This window comes from Salvelinus namaycush, chromosome 20 (assembly GCF_016432855.1).
Source record: "Salvelinus namaycush isolate Seneca chromosome 20, SaNama_1.0, whole genome shotgun sequence".
In the NCBI taxonomy this organism is placed as follows: domain Eukaryota; kingdom Metazoa; phylum Chordata; class Actinopteri; order Salmoniformes; family Salmonidae; genus Salvelinus; species Salvelinus namaycush.
The window spans coordinates 28,814,287-28,827,804 of record NC_052326.1 but is presented as its reverse complement, the minus strand read 5'-3'; the positions used below and the strand labels follow the sequence as shown (position 1 = coordinate 28,827,804).

The window sequence follows — 13,518 nt, the reverse complement described above, 5'->3', positions numbered from 1 at the left end:
GTCAATTGGCAGTGTACCTGTGGATGTATTTCAAGGCCTACCTTCAAACTCAGTGCCTCTTTGCTTGACATCAAGGGAAAAATCAAAAGAAATCAGCCAAGACCTCAGAAAGAAAATTGTAGACCTCCACAAGTCTAGTTCATAGTTGGGAGCATTTTCCAAATGCCTGAAGGTACCACGTTCACCTGTACAAACAATAGTACGCAAGTATAAACACTCTGGGACCACTCAACCGCTCAGGAAGGAGACACGTTCTGTCTCCTAGAGATGAACATACTTTGGTGCAAAAAGTGCAAATCAATCCCAGAACAACAGCAAAGGACCTTGTGAAGATGCTGGAGGAAACAGGTACAAAAGTATCTATATCCACAGTAAAACGAGTCCTATATCGACAGAACTTGAAGGCCGCTCAGCAAGGAAGAAGCCACTGCTCCAAAACCGCCATAAAAAAGCCAGACTACGGTTTGCAACTGCACATGGGGACAAAGATCGTACTTTTTGGAGAAATGTCCTCTGGTCTGATGAAACAAAAATAGAACTGTTTGGCCATAATGACCGTCGTTATGTTTGGTGGAAAAAGGGGGAGGCTTGCAAGCCGAAGAACACCATCCCAAGGGGTGGCAGCATCATGTTGCGGGGGTGCTTTGTTTCAGGAGGGACTGGTGCACTTCACAAAATAGAGGACATCATGAGGAAAGAAAAGTATGTGGATATATTGTAGCAACATCTCAAGACATCAGTCAGGAAGTTAAAGCTTGGTCGCAAATGGGTCTTCCAAATGGACAATGACCCCAAGCGTACTTCCAAAGTTGTGGCAAAATGGCTTAAGGACAACAAAGTCAAGGTATTGGAGTGGCCATCACAAAGCCCCGACCTCAATCCTATAGAAGATTTGTGGGCAGAACTGAAAAAGCGTGTGTGAGCAAGGAGGCCTACAAACCTGACTCAGTTACGCCAGCTCTGTCAGGAGGAATGGGCCAAAATTCACCCAGCTTATTGTGGGAAGCTTGTGGAAGGCTACCCAAAACGTTTGACCCAAGTTAAACAATTTAAAGGCAATGCTACCAAATACTAATTGAGTGTATGTAAACTTCTGATCCACTGGGAATGTGATGAAAGAAATGAAAGCCGAAATAAATCCTTCTCTCTACAATTATTTTGACATTTCACATTCTTAAAATAAAGTGGTGATCCTAACTGACTTCTAGACTAACTTCAAACTTTTACATGGATTAAATGTCAGGACTGATGAAAAACTGAGTTTAAATGTATTTGGCTAAGGTGTATGTAAACTTCCGACTTCAACTGTATATATATATAAGTCTTATTGCCAATCATCAATTGAAAACAATGAGTTAACATGGTGTTCTTTGATGTACAGTGCATATGGAAAGTAATTCAGACCCCTTGACTTTTTCCACATTTTGTTACATTACAGCTTTATTCTAAAATGGACTAAATTGTTTTGTTTTTCTCATCAATCGACACAATACACCATAATGGCAAAGCAAACAGTTTTTAAAAAATGTTTGCAAATGTATTAAAAATAAAAATCTGAAATCTCACATTTACGTAAGTATTCAGACCCTTTACTCAGTACTTTGTTGAAGCAACTTTGGCAGCGATTGAAGCCTTGAGTCTTCTTGGGTATGATGCTACAAGCTTTGCACACCTGTATTTGGGGAGTTTCTCCCATTCTTCTCTGCATATCCTCTCAAGCTCTGTCAGGTTGGATGGGGAGCATTGCTGCACAGCGATTTTCAGGTCTCTCCAGTGATGTTAGATCGGGTTCAAATCCGGGCTCTGCTGGGCCACTCAAGGATATTGAGAGACTTGTCCCGAAGCCACACCTGCGTTGTCTTGGCTGTGTACTTAGGGTCGTTGTCCTGTTGGAAGGTGAACCTTCACCCCAGTCTGAGGTCCTGAGCGCTTTGGAGCAAGTTTTCATCAAGGATCTCTCTGTACTTTGCTCCGTTCATCTTTCCCTCAATCCTAACTAGTCTCCCAGTCCCTGCTGCTGAAAAACATCCCCACAGCATGATGCTGTCACCACCATGCTTCACAGTAGGGATGGTGTCAGGTTTCTTCCCGATGTCACGCTTGGCATTCAGGGCAAATAGTTCAATCTTGGTTTCATCAGACCAGAGAATGTTGTTTCTCATGGTCTGAGATTCCTTTAGGTGCCTTTTGTCAAACTCCAAGCGGGCTGTCATGTGCCTTTTACTGAGGAGTGGCTTCCGTCAGGCCACTCTACTGTAAAGGCCTGATTGGTGGAGTGCTGCAGAGATTGTTGTCCTTCTGGAAGGTTCTCCTATCTGCACAGAGGAATTCTGGAGCTCTGCCAGAGTGACCATCGGGTTCTTGGTCACTTCATTGACCAAGGCCCTCCTCCTCTGATTGCTCAGTTTGGTAGTCGGCCAGCTCTAGGACGAGTCTTGGTAGTTCCAAACTTCTTCCATTTAAGAATGATGGAGGCCAATGTGTTCTTGGGGACCTTTAATGATGCAGACATGTTTGTACCCTTCCCCAGATCTGTGCCTAGACACAATCCTGTCTTGGAGCTCTTCGGACAATTCCTTCCACCTCATGACTTGGTTTTTGCTCTGACATGCACTGTCAACTGTGGGACATTATATAAGCTGGTGTGTACCTTATGGTATGTTACATTTCGATTGGTATGTATAAATATGTGGATTTCCATCACCCATTTTGTGTGTATACGAATCACAATTCGTATTATATGTTACGAATTAGCAAAACGTACAATATGTCACACATTTTTAAAACATACTATATCCTGTCTAGCCCCGGGGTTCCGCTAGCGGAACTCCTCCCACATTCCACTGAAAAGGCAGAGCGCGAAATTCAAAAAATATTTTTGAGAAATATTTAACTTTCACACATTAACAAGTCCAATACAGCAAATGAAAGATAAACATCTTGTGAATCCAGTCAACATGTCCGATTTTTAAAATGTTTTACAGCGAAAACACCACGTATATTTATGTTAGCTCACCACCAAATACAAAAAAGCACAGACATTTCTTTCACAGCACAGGTAGCTTGCACAAAACCAACCAAACTAACCAAGAAACAACCAAACTAACCAAGAAACAACTTCATCAGATGACAGTCTTATAACATGTTATACAATAAATCTATGTTTTGTTCGAAAAATGTGCATATTTGAGGTATAAATCATAGTTTTACATTGCAGCTACCATCACAGCTACCATCACAAATAGCACCGAAGCAGCCAGAGTAATTATAGAGACCAACTTGAAATACCTAAATACTCATCATAAAACATTTATGAAAAATACATGGTGTACAGCAAATGAAAGACAAACATCTTGTGAAGCCAGCCAATATTTCAGATTTTTTAAGTGTTTTACAGCGAAAACACAATATAGCATTATATTAGCTTACTACAATAGCCAACCACACAACAGCATTGATTCAAGGCAACAGTAGCGATAGCGACAAAACCAGCAAAAGATATTAATTATTTCACTAACCTTCATAAACTTCATCAGATGACAGTCCTATAACATCATATTACACAATATATATATGGTTTGTTCGAAAATGTGCATATTTAGAGCTGAAATCCGTGGTTATACATTGTGAAAACGTAGCAACTATTTTCCAGAATCTCCGGATATATTTCTGACACTCACCTATTCTGACCAAATAACTAATCATAAACTTTACTAAAAAATACATGTTGTACAGGAAATGATAGATACACTAGTTCTTAATGCAATCGCCGTGTTAGAATTCTAAAAATAACTTTAGTACGACATACAGCTTACGTTATAGCGAGAGAGCGCCCAAAATCTGGGCGGAAACTAATAGTAAACATTTTCGACAGAAATACGAAATAACATCATAAATGGGTCCTACTTTTGGTGAGCTTCCATCAGAATCTTGTACAAGGGGTCCTTTGTCCAGAATAATCGTTGTTTGGATTTAGAATGTCCTCTTCGTCTGTTGATTTAGCAACCAAAACTTGCCAAGTGGCGCGAAGCTGTCCATCGTCACCAAACGCAGAGAACGGAACACGCCAAAACTCCCGAAAAAATTTCAATAATCTGATAAAACTATATTGAAAAAACATACTTTACGATGATATTATCACATTTATCAAATAAAATCAAAGCCGGAGATATTAGCCGTCTATAAGGAAAGCTTTTCAGAAGCCAAAGCTGATGTCCTTCCCGCGTCTTCCTGAACAAAGGAAATTGGTGTCATGTCATTCCAAGACCTCTCTTTTGACCATAGATATAGCTAGACTCCCCATTTCACCTCTCACTGCCTATTGACATCTAGTGGAAGGCGTATGAAGTGCATGTATAGTCATAAATTTCAAGCAAATTGATAGGGAGGCCCTGGAACAGAGCCTCGATTTCCGATTTTTCACTTTCTGACAGGAAGTTTGCTGCAAAATGAGTTCTGTTTTACTCACAGATATAATTCAAACGGTTTTAGAAACTTGAGAGTGTTTTCTATCCAATAGTAATAATAATATGCATATTGTACGAGCAAGAATAGAGTACGAGGCCGTTTAAATTGGGCACGATTTTTCTCCAAAGTGAAAATAGCGCCCTCTATCCTCAACAGGATATGTTACAATTTGAAAAACGTATGATATGTTAAAAATTCTTGATAGGTGGCTAACTTTAGCTAGCATGCTAACGTAAGCTAGGCTAGGGGTTAGGGTTAAGGTTAGGATTACGTTTTGGAGTTATGTTAAAAGGTTGAGGTTCGGGGAAGGGTTAGCTAAAAGGGTTAAGGTTAGAGTTAGGGGAAGGGTTAGCTAAAAAGGTTAAGGTTAGGGTTAGCTATCGTCCTAAGTAGTTGCAAAGTAGCTAAAAAGTATTAATAAATACTGGAAAAGTTGCTAATTAGCTAAAATGCTAAAGTTGTCTGTGATAAGATTCTAACTTGCAACCTGTGGGTTGCTAGACGTTCGCACTATACGCCCACCCAACCACTCTGACCAACCATCTTGCTTTTGGTTTTCTTAACCTCTACTTCCTCACAAACCCGGATCCGGGAGCACCCCCCATCAGTAAAAAAGCTGACTAGCATAGCCTAGCATAGCGTCACAAGTAAATACCAGCATCTAAATATCATTAAATCACAAGTCCAAGACACCAGATGAAAGATACACATCTTGTGAATCCAGCCATCATTTCTGATTTTTAAAATGTTTTACAGGGAAGACACAATATGTAAATCTATTAGCTAACCACGATAGCAAAAGACACAACTTTTTTTTCCCACCATTTTTTTCCTGCATAGTTAGCTATCACAATTTCGACCAAATAAAGATATAAATAGCCACTAACCAAGAAACAACTTCATCAGATGACAGTCTGATAACATATTTATTGTATAGCATATGTTTTGTTAGAAAAATGTGCATATTTCAGGTATAAATCATAGTTTACCATTGCAGCCACCATCACAACTCTCACCAAAGCAACTAGAATAACTACAGAGACCATCGTGTATTACCTACATACTCATCATAAAACATTTCTGAAAAATACACAGCGTACAGCAAATGAAAGACAAAGATATTGTGAATCCAGCCAATATTTCAGATTTTTTAAGTGTTTTACAGCGAAAACACAATATAGCATTATATTAGTTTACTACAATAGCCAACCACACAGCAGCATTGATTCATGCACATTAGCGATAGCGAATAAACCAGCAAAAGATATTACATTTTTGACTAACCTTCTCAAAACTTCATCAGATGACAGTCCTATAACATCATATTACACAATACATATAGAGTTTGTTCGAAAATGTGCATATTTAGCGGCACAAATCGTGGTTATACAATGAGAAAAGTAGCCAGGCTGCCAACAATATGTCGGGAGAAATCTTGGGAGAGGCACCTAGTCTAATCAGTAACTAATCATAAACTTGACTAAAAAATACAGGTTGGACAGCAAATGAAAGTTCTTAATGCAATCGCTGTGTTAGATTTTTAAAATTAACGTTACTACAACATACAGCGTGCGTTAAAGCGAGACCGCACCTAGATTAATGGCAGAATATGAGTTCTACATTTTTCAACAGAACAACGAATTAACATCATATATAGTTCTTACTTTTTGATGAACTCCCATCAGAATCTTGGGCAAGGTGTCCTTAGTCCAAAAGAATCGTTGCTTGGTTGTAGATTGTCCTCTTCAACGTTCGAATTAGCAGTAAACATTAGCCATGTGGCAAAGACGTGTCCGACTCACTAAAACGCAGGACAAATAAATATCCGAAAATCGCAATATACCGATATAAACTGATATAACTCGGTTTAATATAACAACATTATGATGTCTTTAACACCTATATCTAATAAAAACAGAGCCGGATATATCTAAGGGCTATAAAGGGAGCATTCTAGAACGACAGCCAGAGATCCTTTCTGCGTCAGAGCGAGGAGAAGAAAGGACGGACCCTACGTTGCCAGACCATTTATAAGCTCTCAGATCTGCCTAGAAACACCATTTCAATTCTCACTATTCGCTGACATCCAGGGGAAGGCGTATGCAGTGCATCTCAACCAATAGAAGACAGGCAGATTTATAAACGGATCTCAGAACAGCCAGCAGAATTCAGCATTCTCACATCCTCATAGGAAAATTGCTCTAGCTCCAGTTCTGTTTTACTCACAGATATAATTCAAACGGTTTTAGAAACTAGAGAGTGTTTTCTATCCAATAGTAATAATAATATGCATATTGTACGAGCAAGAATTGAGTACGAGGCAGTTTAATTTGGGAACGAAATTATTACAAAGTGCAAACAGCACCCCCTATTGAGAAGAAGTTTTAAGTAACCATATGTAACCATAGCAAACTTACATATCATACCAATAATTTGAGTATCCCAGATTTACATTTACTATGTTATGTCTAGTCTGTGAGACCAGGCGGACACTACTTGACCACTGCTCACTGGTGACAACCTGCACTTATGGAGTGGCCACTGAGCAATGCATGGTTATGCATGGTTACCATGCATAAACATGCACGAGTGGAACCCGCTGCGCTCCCTAACAGTTGACAGCCTTGAGAAGTCACCAAAATGCTGAAACCAAAACTGCTGTCTGTATTTCTCCATTTGAATAAGATAAGAAAAAAAGAAGTAACCCGCACACTGCTCTTGATAGTATCATTGCTCTTTAATAAGCTTTAGGTATCGGCGACAAAGCAAATATACATCTAAAACCATTTCATTTTACAAGATCTATAATCTCAAGAGCATAAAAAATAAAAATGTATGATTTGGAGATAGATGAACAACTGGCGCGGATTAAAAAGAGAGATTTAGTGCAGACATATTTCTTCAAAATAGCAAGCAGAGTGTTCGGTCCCACTAAAACAAGGGACAGGATTTTCATCGTGTCACGGATACCCAAACGACCCGTGTGCATGCTTAAGCCTGCAAGCCAAGTGCCGACAAAAGGTCGACATGGGTCAGTGGCGGCCATAGCATCAGGAGCACGGGACAGAGACAGTGGTACTTCAAGGACAGAGATGCCTTTGGATTTTAATGACGCCACACACCAGGACTGGGTTAACCAAAGGAGGTCCATTGTCAAGAGTTCGATAGTCTATGAGATTTGTCGAAGTGGGCAAGCTGACGGTGACCGAGTGAGCAAGCTGACGGTGACTGAGCTGGAGATGTTGGTTGAGGAGAGAGAGAAAAAGATTCAGAGAACTCCCTCACTTGTCCTGCGTTTTACTTTGACACCCTCTGAGGCTTATAAGGTAAATCATCAATGAGTAGTGCTACCATGGCTCTTAGAGCCCATTAAATTAATTTTCTTACTCACTTTTCTTTGTCTCTTCTCCAGGCCAGAACACTTGCCAGGCTGACCGGTCCTTCTCAACGGACTAATGTGCCTTGTGTGTGAGCAGTCCGGTCCACACAGTGCAAGGTTAACAGGTACCCATGCACTCACGATCTCCGACCCTCTGAAGTGGCCAAAACGCTTGACAAACATGGCAAGGGATGCATCAGTCAGAATGACCCCCAAGCTGTGTTTGAGAAGGTAGTGATCTTATCAAAAATAACATGGCAATCATTATCTGCCTAAGTGTAGGCCTATGTGTGTGTTTATTAACATCGATGCAACCCCATCAGCAGGGCATCCCTGTAGTGTCAGAGCGTCTGGATGACCTAATGTCCAGTCCAAGCAGAATGGAGGGGGGCAAAGTGACAGTGAAGGATTTGGCTGAGGGCATCAAGGCCTAGAGCCAGGTGAGGGAGAGGGAGGAGAGGGCCAGCTGGGGTCACAGGAGCCTGCCAGAGAGAGGGGAGCTAAGACTACCCCTGGAGCTGGAGAAGGGGGGTAACGGACATAGAGAGAGTGAGGGAAAGGGAGCAGTGGGCCCTGAGCCCCCCAGGTTAGTAAAGATGGAGACATGATCTTCTCAGCTCATCACCCAAACAGCATTGTGTAGCATTGTGTTAGGTTGTATGATGTGATTGAATGGCTACAAATGCAGTGCTAGAAATAACTCCCATTGTCTACTCCCCCCTCCTCTCCTCTACTGTCCTATCCTCCACTCTCCTCTCCCCTCCCTCCACTCCTCTCAGTGCCAAGGCCAATATGGAGCTGTGGTTTCAAGCAGGGCTTGGGGAGGCAAGGTGCCAAGCTCCTATCCCTCCCCAGCCCTGAGAAGTGTCTGGAGACTCCCCTGTCTCTGGAGTAGCAGCAGGAGCAGGCTGTCATCCAGCAGCAGCGCCACAACAGAATCAAGGTGAGGGCAGGACCATTACAATCAAATCCTACAGGCAGGATGCCTCCTGTCCTGAGACAGTTGTCACTACAGAGCATCAAGGCTCTTAAGGTCACTCTCTCTTTCATTGGCCCTATCATGACCTAACCTCTGACCTCTAACCTTGTCGGCACTAGGGCATGCAGGATAAGGAGGTGCTGGCCATCATGCGGACAGTGTGTATAGGGAACCCCACCCAGGACGCGCACTCCCACCCATCTTCTCTGGGGGGAGACATGGCCAGAGTGGTGGACAGGTTCAGGAAACAGTGTCTGGGGGAGTATCTGGACTCACCGGACCAGTGTCACACAAAGCGGGTCACAGTTCCTCAAGGTTCCGTTTTAGGACCACTATTGTTTTCACTATATACTTTACCTCTTGGGGATGTCATTCGAAAACATAATGTTAACTTTCACTGCTATGCGGATGACACACAGCTGTACATTTCAATGAAACATGGTGAAGCCCCAAAATTGCCCTCGCTAGAAGCCTGTCTTTCAGACATAAGGAAGTGGATGGCTGCAAACTTTCTACTTTTAAACTCGGACAAAACAGAGATGCTTGTTCTAGGTCTCAAGAAACAAAGAGATCTTCTGTTGAATCTGACAATTAATCTTGATGGTTGTAAAGTCGTCTCAAATAAAACTGTGAAGGACCTCGGCATTACTCTGGACCCTGATCTCTCTTTTGACGAACATATCAAGACTGTTTCAAGGACAGCTTTTTTCCATCTACGTAACATTGCAAAAATCAGAAACTTTCTGTCCAAAAATTATGCAGAAAAATGTATCCATGCTTTTGTTACTTCTTGGTTAGACTAATGCAATGCTCTACTTTCCGGCTACCCGGATAAAGCACTAAATAAACTTCAGTTAGTGCAAAATACGGCTGCTAGAATCCTGACTAGAACCAACATTTTGTATCATTTTACTCCAGTGCTAGCCTCCCTACACTGGCTTCCTGTTAAGGCAAGGGCTGATTTCAAGGTTTTACTGCTAAGCTACAAAACATTATATGGGCTTGCTCCTACCTATCTTTCCGATTTGGTCCTGCCGTACATACCTACACGTACACTACGGTCACAAGACGCAGGCTTCCTAATTGTCCCTAGAATTTCTAAGCAAACAGCTGGAGGCAGGGCTTTCTCCTATAGATCTCCATTTTTATGGAATGGTCTGCCTACCCATGTGAGAGACGCAGACTCGGTCTCAACTTTTAAGTCTTTACTGAAGACTCATCTCTTCAGTGGGTCATATGATTGAGTGTAGTCTGGCCCAGGAGTGTGAAGGTGAACGGAAAGGCACTCGAGCAACGAACCGCCCTTGCTGTCTCTGCCTGACCGGTTCCCCTCTCTCAACTGGGATTCTCTGCCTCTAACCCTATTACAGGGGCTGAGTCACTGGCTTACTGGTGCTCTTTCATGCCGTCCCTAGGAGGGGTGCGTCACTTGAGTGGGTTGAGTCACTGACGTGATCTTCATGTCTGGGTTGGCGCCCCCCCTTGGGTTGTGCCGTGGCTGAGATCTTTGTGGGCTATACTCGGCCTTGTCTCAGGATGGTAAGTTGGTGGTTGAAGATATCCCTCTAGTGGTGTGGGGGCTGTGCTTTGGCAAAGTGGGTGGGTTTATATCCTTCCTGTTTGGCCCTGTCCGGGGGTATCATCGGATGGGGCCACAGTGTCTCCTGACCCCATATGTCTCAGCCTCCAGTATTTATGCTGCAGTAGTTTATGTGTCGGGGGGCTAGGGTCAGTTTGTTATATCTGGAGTACTTATCCTGTCTTATCCTGTGTCCTGTGTGAATTTAAGTATGCTCTCTCTAATTCTCTCTTTCTCTCTTTCTTTCTCTCTCTCGGAGGACCTGAGCCCTAGGACCATGCCTCAGTACTACCTGGCATGATGACTCCTTGCTGTCCCCAGTCCACCTGGCCGTGCTGCTGCTCCATATTCAACTGTTCTGCCTGCGGCTATGGAACCCTGACCTGTTCACCGGACGTGCTACATGTCCCAGACCTGCTGTTTTCAACTCTCTAGAGACCGCAGGAGCGGTAGACATACTCTTAATGATTGGCTATGAAAAGCCAACTGACATTTACTCCTGAGGTGCTGACTTGCTGCACCCTCGACAACTACTGTGATTATTATTATTTGACCATGCTGGTAATTTATGAACATTTGAACATCTTGGCCATGTTCTGTTATAATCTCCACCCGGCACAGCCAGAAGAGGACTGGCCACCCCTCATAGCCTGGTTCCTCTCTAGGTTTCTTCCTAGGTTTTGGCCTTTCTAGGGAGTTTTTCCTAGCCACCGTGCTTCTACACCTGCATTGCTTGCTGTTTGGGGTTTTAGGCTGGGTTTCTGTACAGCACTTTGAGATATCAGCTGATGTAAGAAGGGCTATATAAATAAATTTGATTTCATTTGATTTGATGACAGTCAACCAGGCCACACTGGAGAGAGGTGAGAGCCATAGGAAAACACACACACATACATAAAATATACTCACACCCACAGTACACAAACACAGTACACAAACACAGTACACAAACACCTTGAGGCAGGCATTAGGTAAAGCACACACATATACTCCTTTGGCTATACACACAAACAATTCCAGATGATGTTGACACCTTTTCTGTTCTAATCACATAACCTCATGTCACACAAGTACCCTTCATTACTGAGTAATAGCACTTTAAAGCTCCATGATTGCACTTTAAAGCACCTTTATTGCACTTTAAAGCACCTTGATTGCACTTTAAAGCACTTTAAAGGCCCAGTAACCGTAATTTAAAACACCAATAATTATACTTTAAAGCAACAGTAATCACACTTTAAAGCAACAGTAATCATACTTTAAAGCAACAGTAATCACACTTTAAAGCAACAGTAATCATACTTTAAAGCACCAGTAATCATACTTTAAAGCACCGGTAATAGTACTTTAAAACACCAGTAATCACACATTAACGCAACAGTAATCACACTTAAAAGCAACAGTAAAAGCACCTTAAAGCAACAGTAATCACACTTTAAAGCAACAGTAATCACACTTTAAAGCACCAGTAATCACACATTAAAGCAACAGTAATCACACTTTAAAGCACCGGTAATCACACATTAACGCAACAGTAATCATACTTTAAAGCACCAGTAATAGCACTTTAAAGCACCAGTAATCATACTTTAAAGCACCGGTAGTAGTACTTTAAAACACCAGTATTCACACTTTAAAGCACCAGTAATCACACTTTAAAGCACCAGTAATCACACTTTAAAGCAACAGTAATCACACTTTAAAGCAACAGTAATCACACTTTAAAGCACCAATAAAAGCACTTTAAAGCACCAGCAATCACACTTTAAAGCACCAGCAATCACACTTTAAAGCACCAGTAATCATACTTTAAAGCACCGGTAATAGTACTTTAAAACACCAGTAATAGCACTTTAAAGCACCAGTAATCACACTTTAAAGCAACAGTAATCACACTTTAAAGCACCAGTAATCACACATTAAAGCACCAGTAATCACACTTTAAAGCAACAGTAATCACACTTTAAAGCACCAGAAATCACACATTAAAGCAACAGTAATCACACTTTAAAGCAACAGTAATCACACTTTAAAGCACCAAGAAAAGCACTTTAAAGCACCAGTAATCACACTTTAAAGCACCAGCAATCACACTTTAAAGCACCAGTAATCATACTTTAAAGCACCAGTAATCACACTTTAAAGCAACAGTAAAAGCACCTTAACGCAACAGTAATCACACTTTAAAGCAACAGTAATCACACTTTAAAGCACCAGAAATCACACATTAAAGCAACAGTAATCACACATTAACGCAAAAGTAATCACACTTTAAAGCAACAATAAAAGCACCTTAAAGAAACAGTAATCACACTTTAAAGCAACAGTAATCACACTTTAAAGCACCAGTAATCACACATTAAAGCAACAGTAATCACATCTTAAAGCACCAGCAATCACACTTTAAAGCACCAGTAAAACACCTTAAAGCACCAGTAATCACACCTTAAAGCAACAGTAATCACACTTTAAAGCAACAGTAATCACACTTTAAAGCAACAGTAATCACACTTTAAAGCACCAGTAATCACACATTAAAGCACCAGTAATCACACTTTAAAGCACCAGTAATAGCACTTCAAAGCAACAGTAATCACACTTTAAAGCACTAGTAATATCACTTTAAAGCACCAGTAATCACACATTAAAGCACCAGTAATAGCACTTTAAAGCACCAGTAATAGCACTTTAAAGCACCAGTAATCACACTTTAAAGCACCAGTAATCACACTTTAAAGCAACAGTAATCACACTTTAAAGCACCAGTAATCACACTTTAAAGCACTAGTAATAGCACTTTAAAGCACCAGTAATCACACATTAACGCACCAGTAATCACACTTTAAAGCACCAGTAATCACACTTTAAAGCAATATTAATCACACTTTAAAGCACCAGTAATCACCCTTTAAAGCACCAGTAATCACACTTTAAAGCACCAGTAATCACACTTTAAAGCACCAGTAATCACACTTTAAAGCAACAGTAATCACATTTTAAAGCACCAGTAATCACACTTTAAAGCACCAGTAATCACACTTTAAAGCACCAGTAATATCACTTTAAAGCACCAGTAATATCACTTTAAAGCACCAGTAATATCACTTTAAAGCA

General features: G+C 41.3%; 1 long non-coding RNA gene across 1 annotated transcript; it reads left to right on the top strand.

Moving 5' to 3' along the window:
* The first annotated feature begins 6,831 nt into the window (after positions 1-6,831).
* On the top strand, positions 6,832-9,211 carry LOC120064557. The gene is made up of 3 exons (XR_005478617.1): positions 6,832-8,077; positions 8,170-8,432; positions 8,626-9,211. It is a non-coding gene; the product is annotated as an uncharacterized LOC120064557 (long non-coding RNA).
* The last annotated feature ends 4,307 nt before the right edge of the window (positions 9,212-13,518 follow it).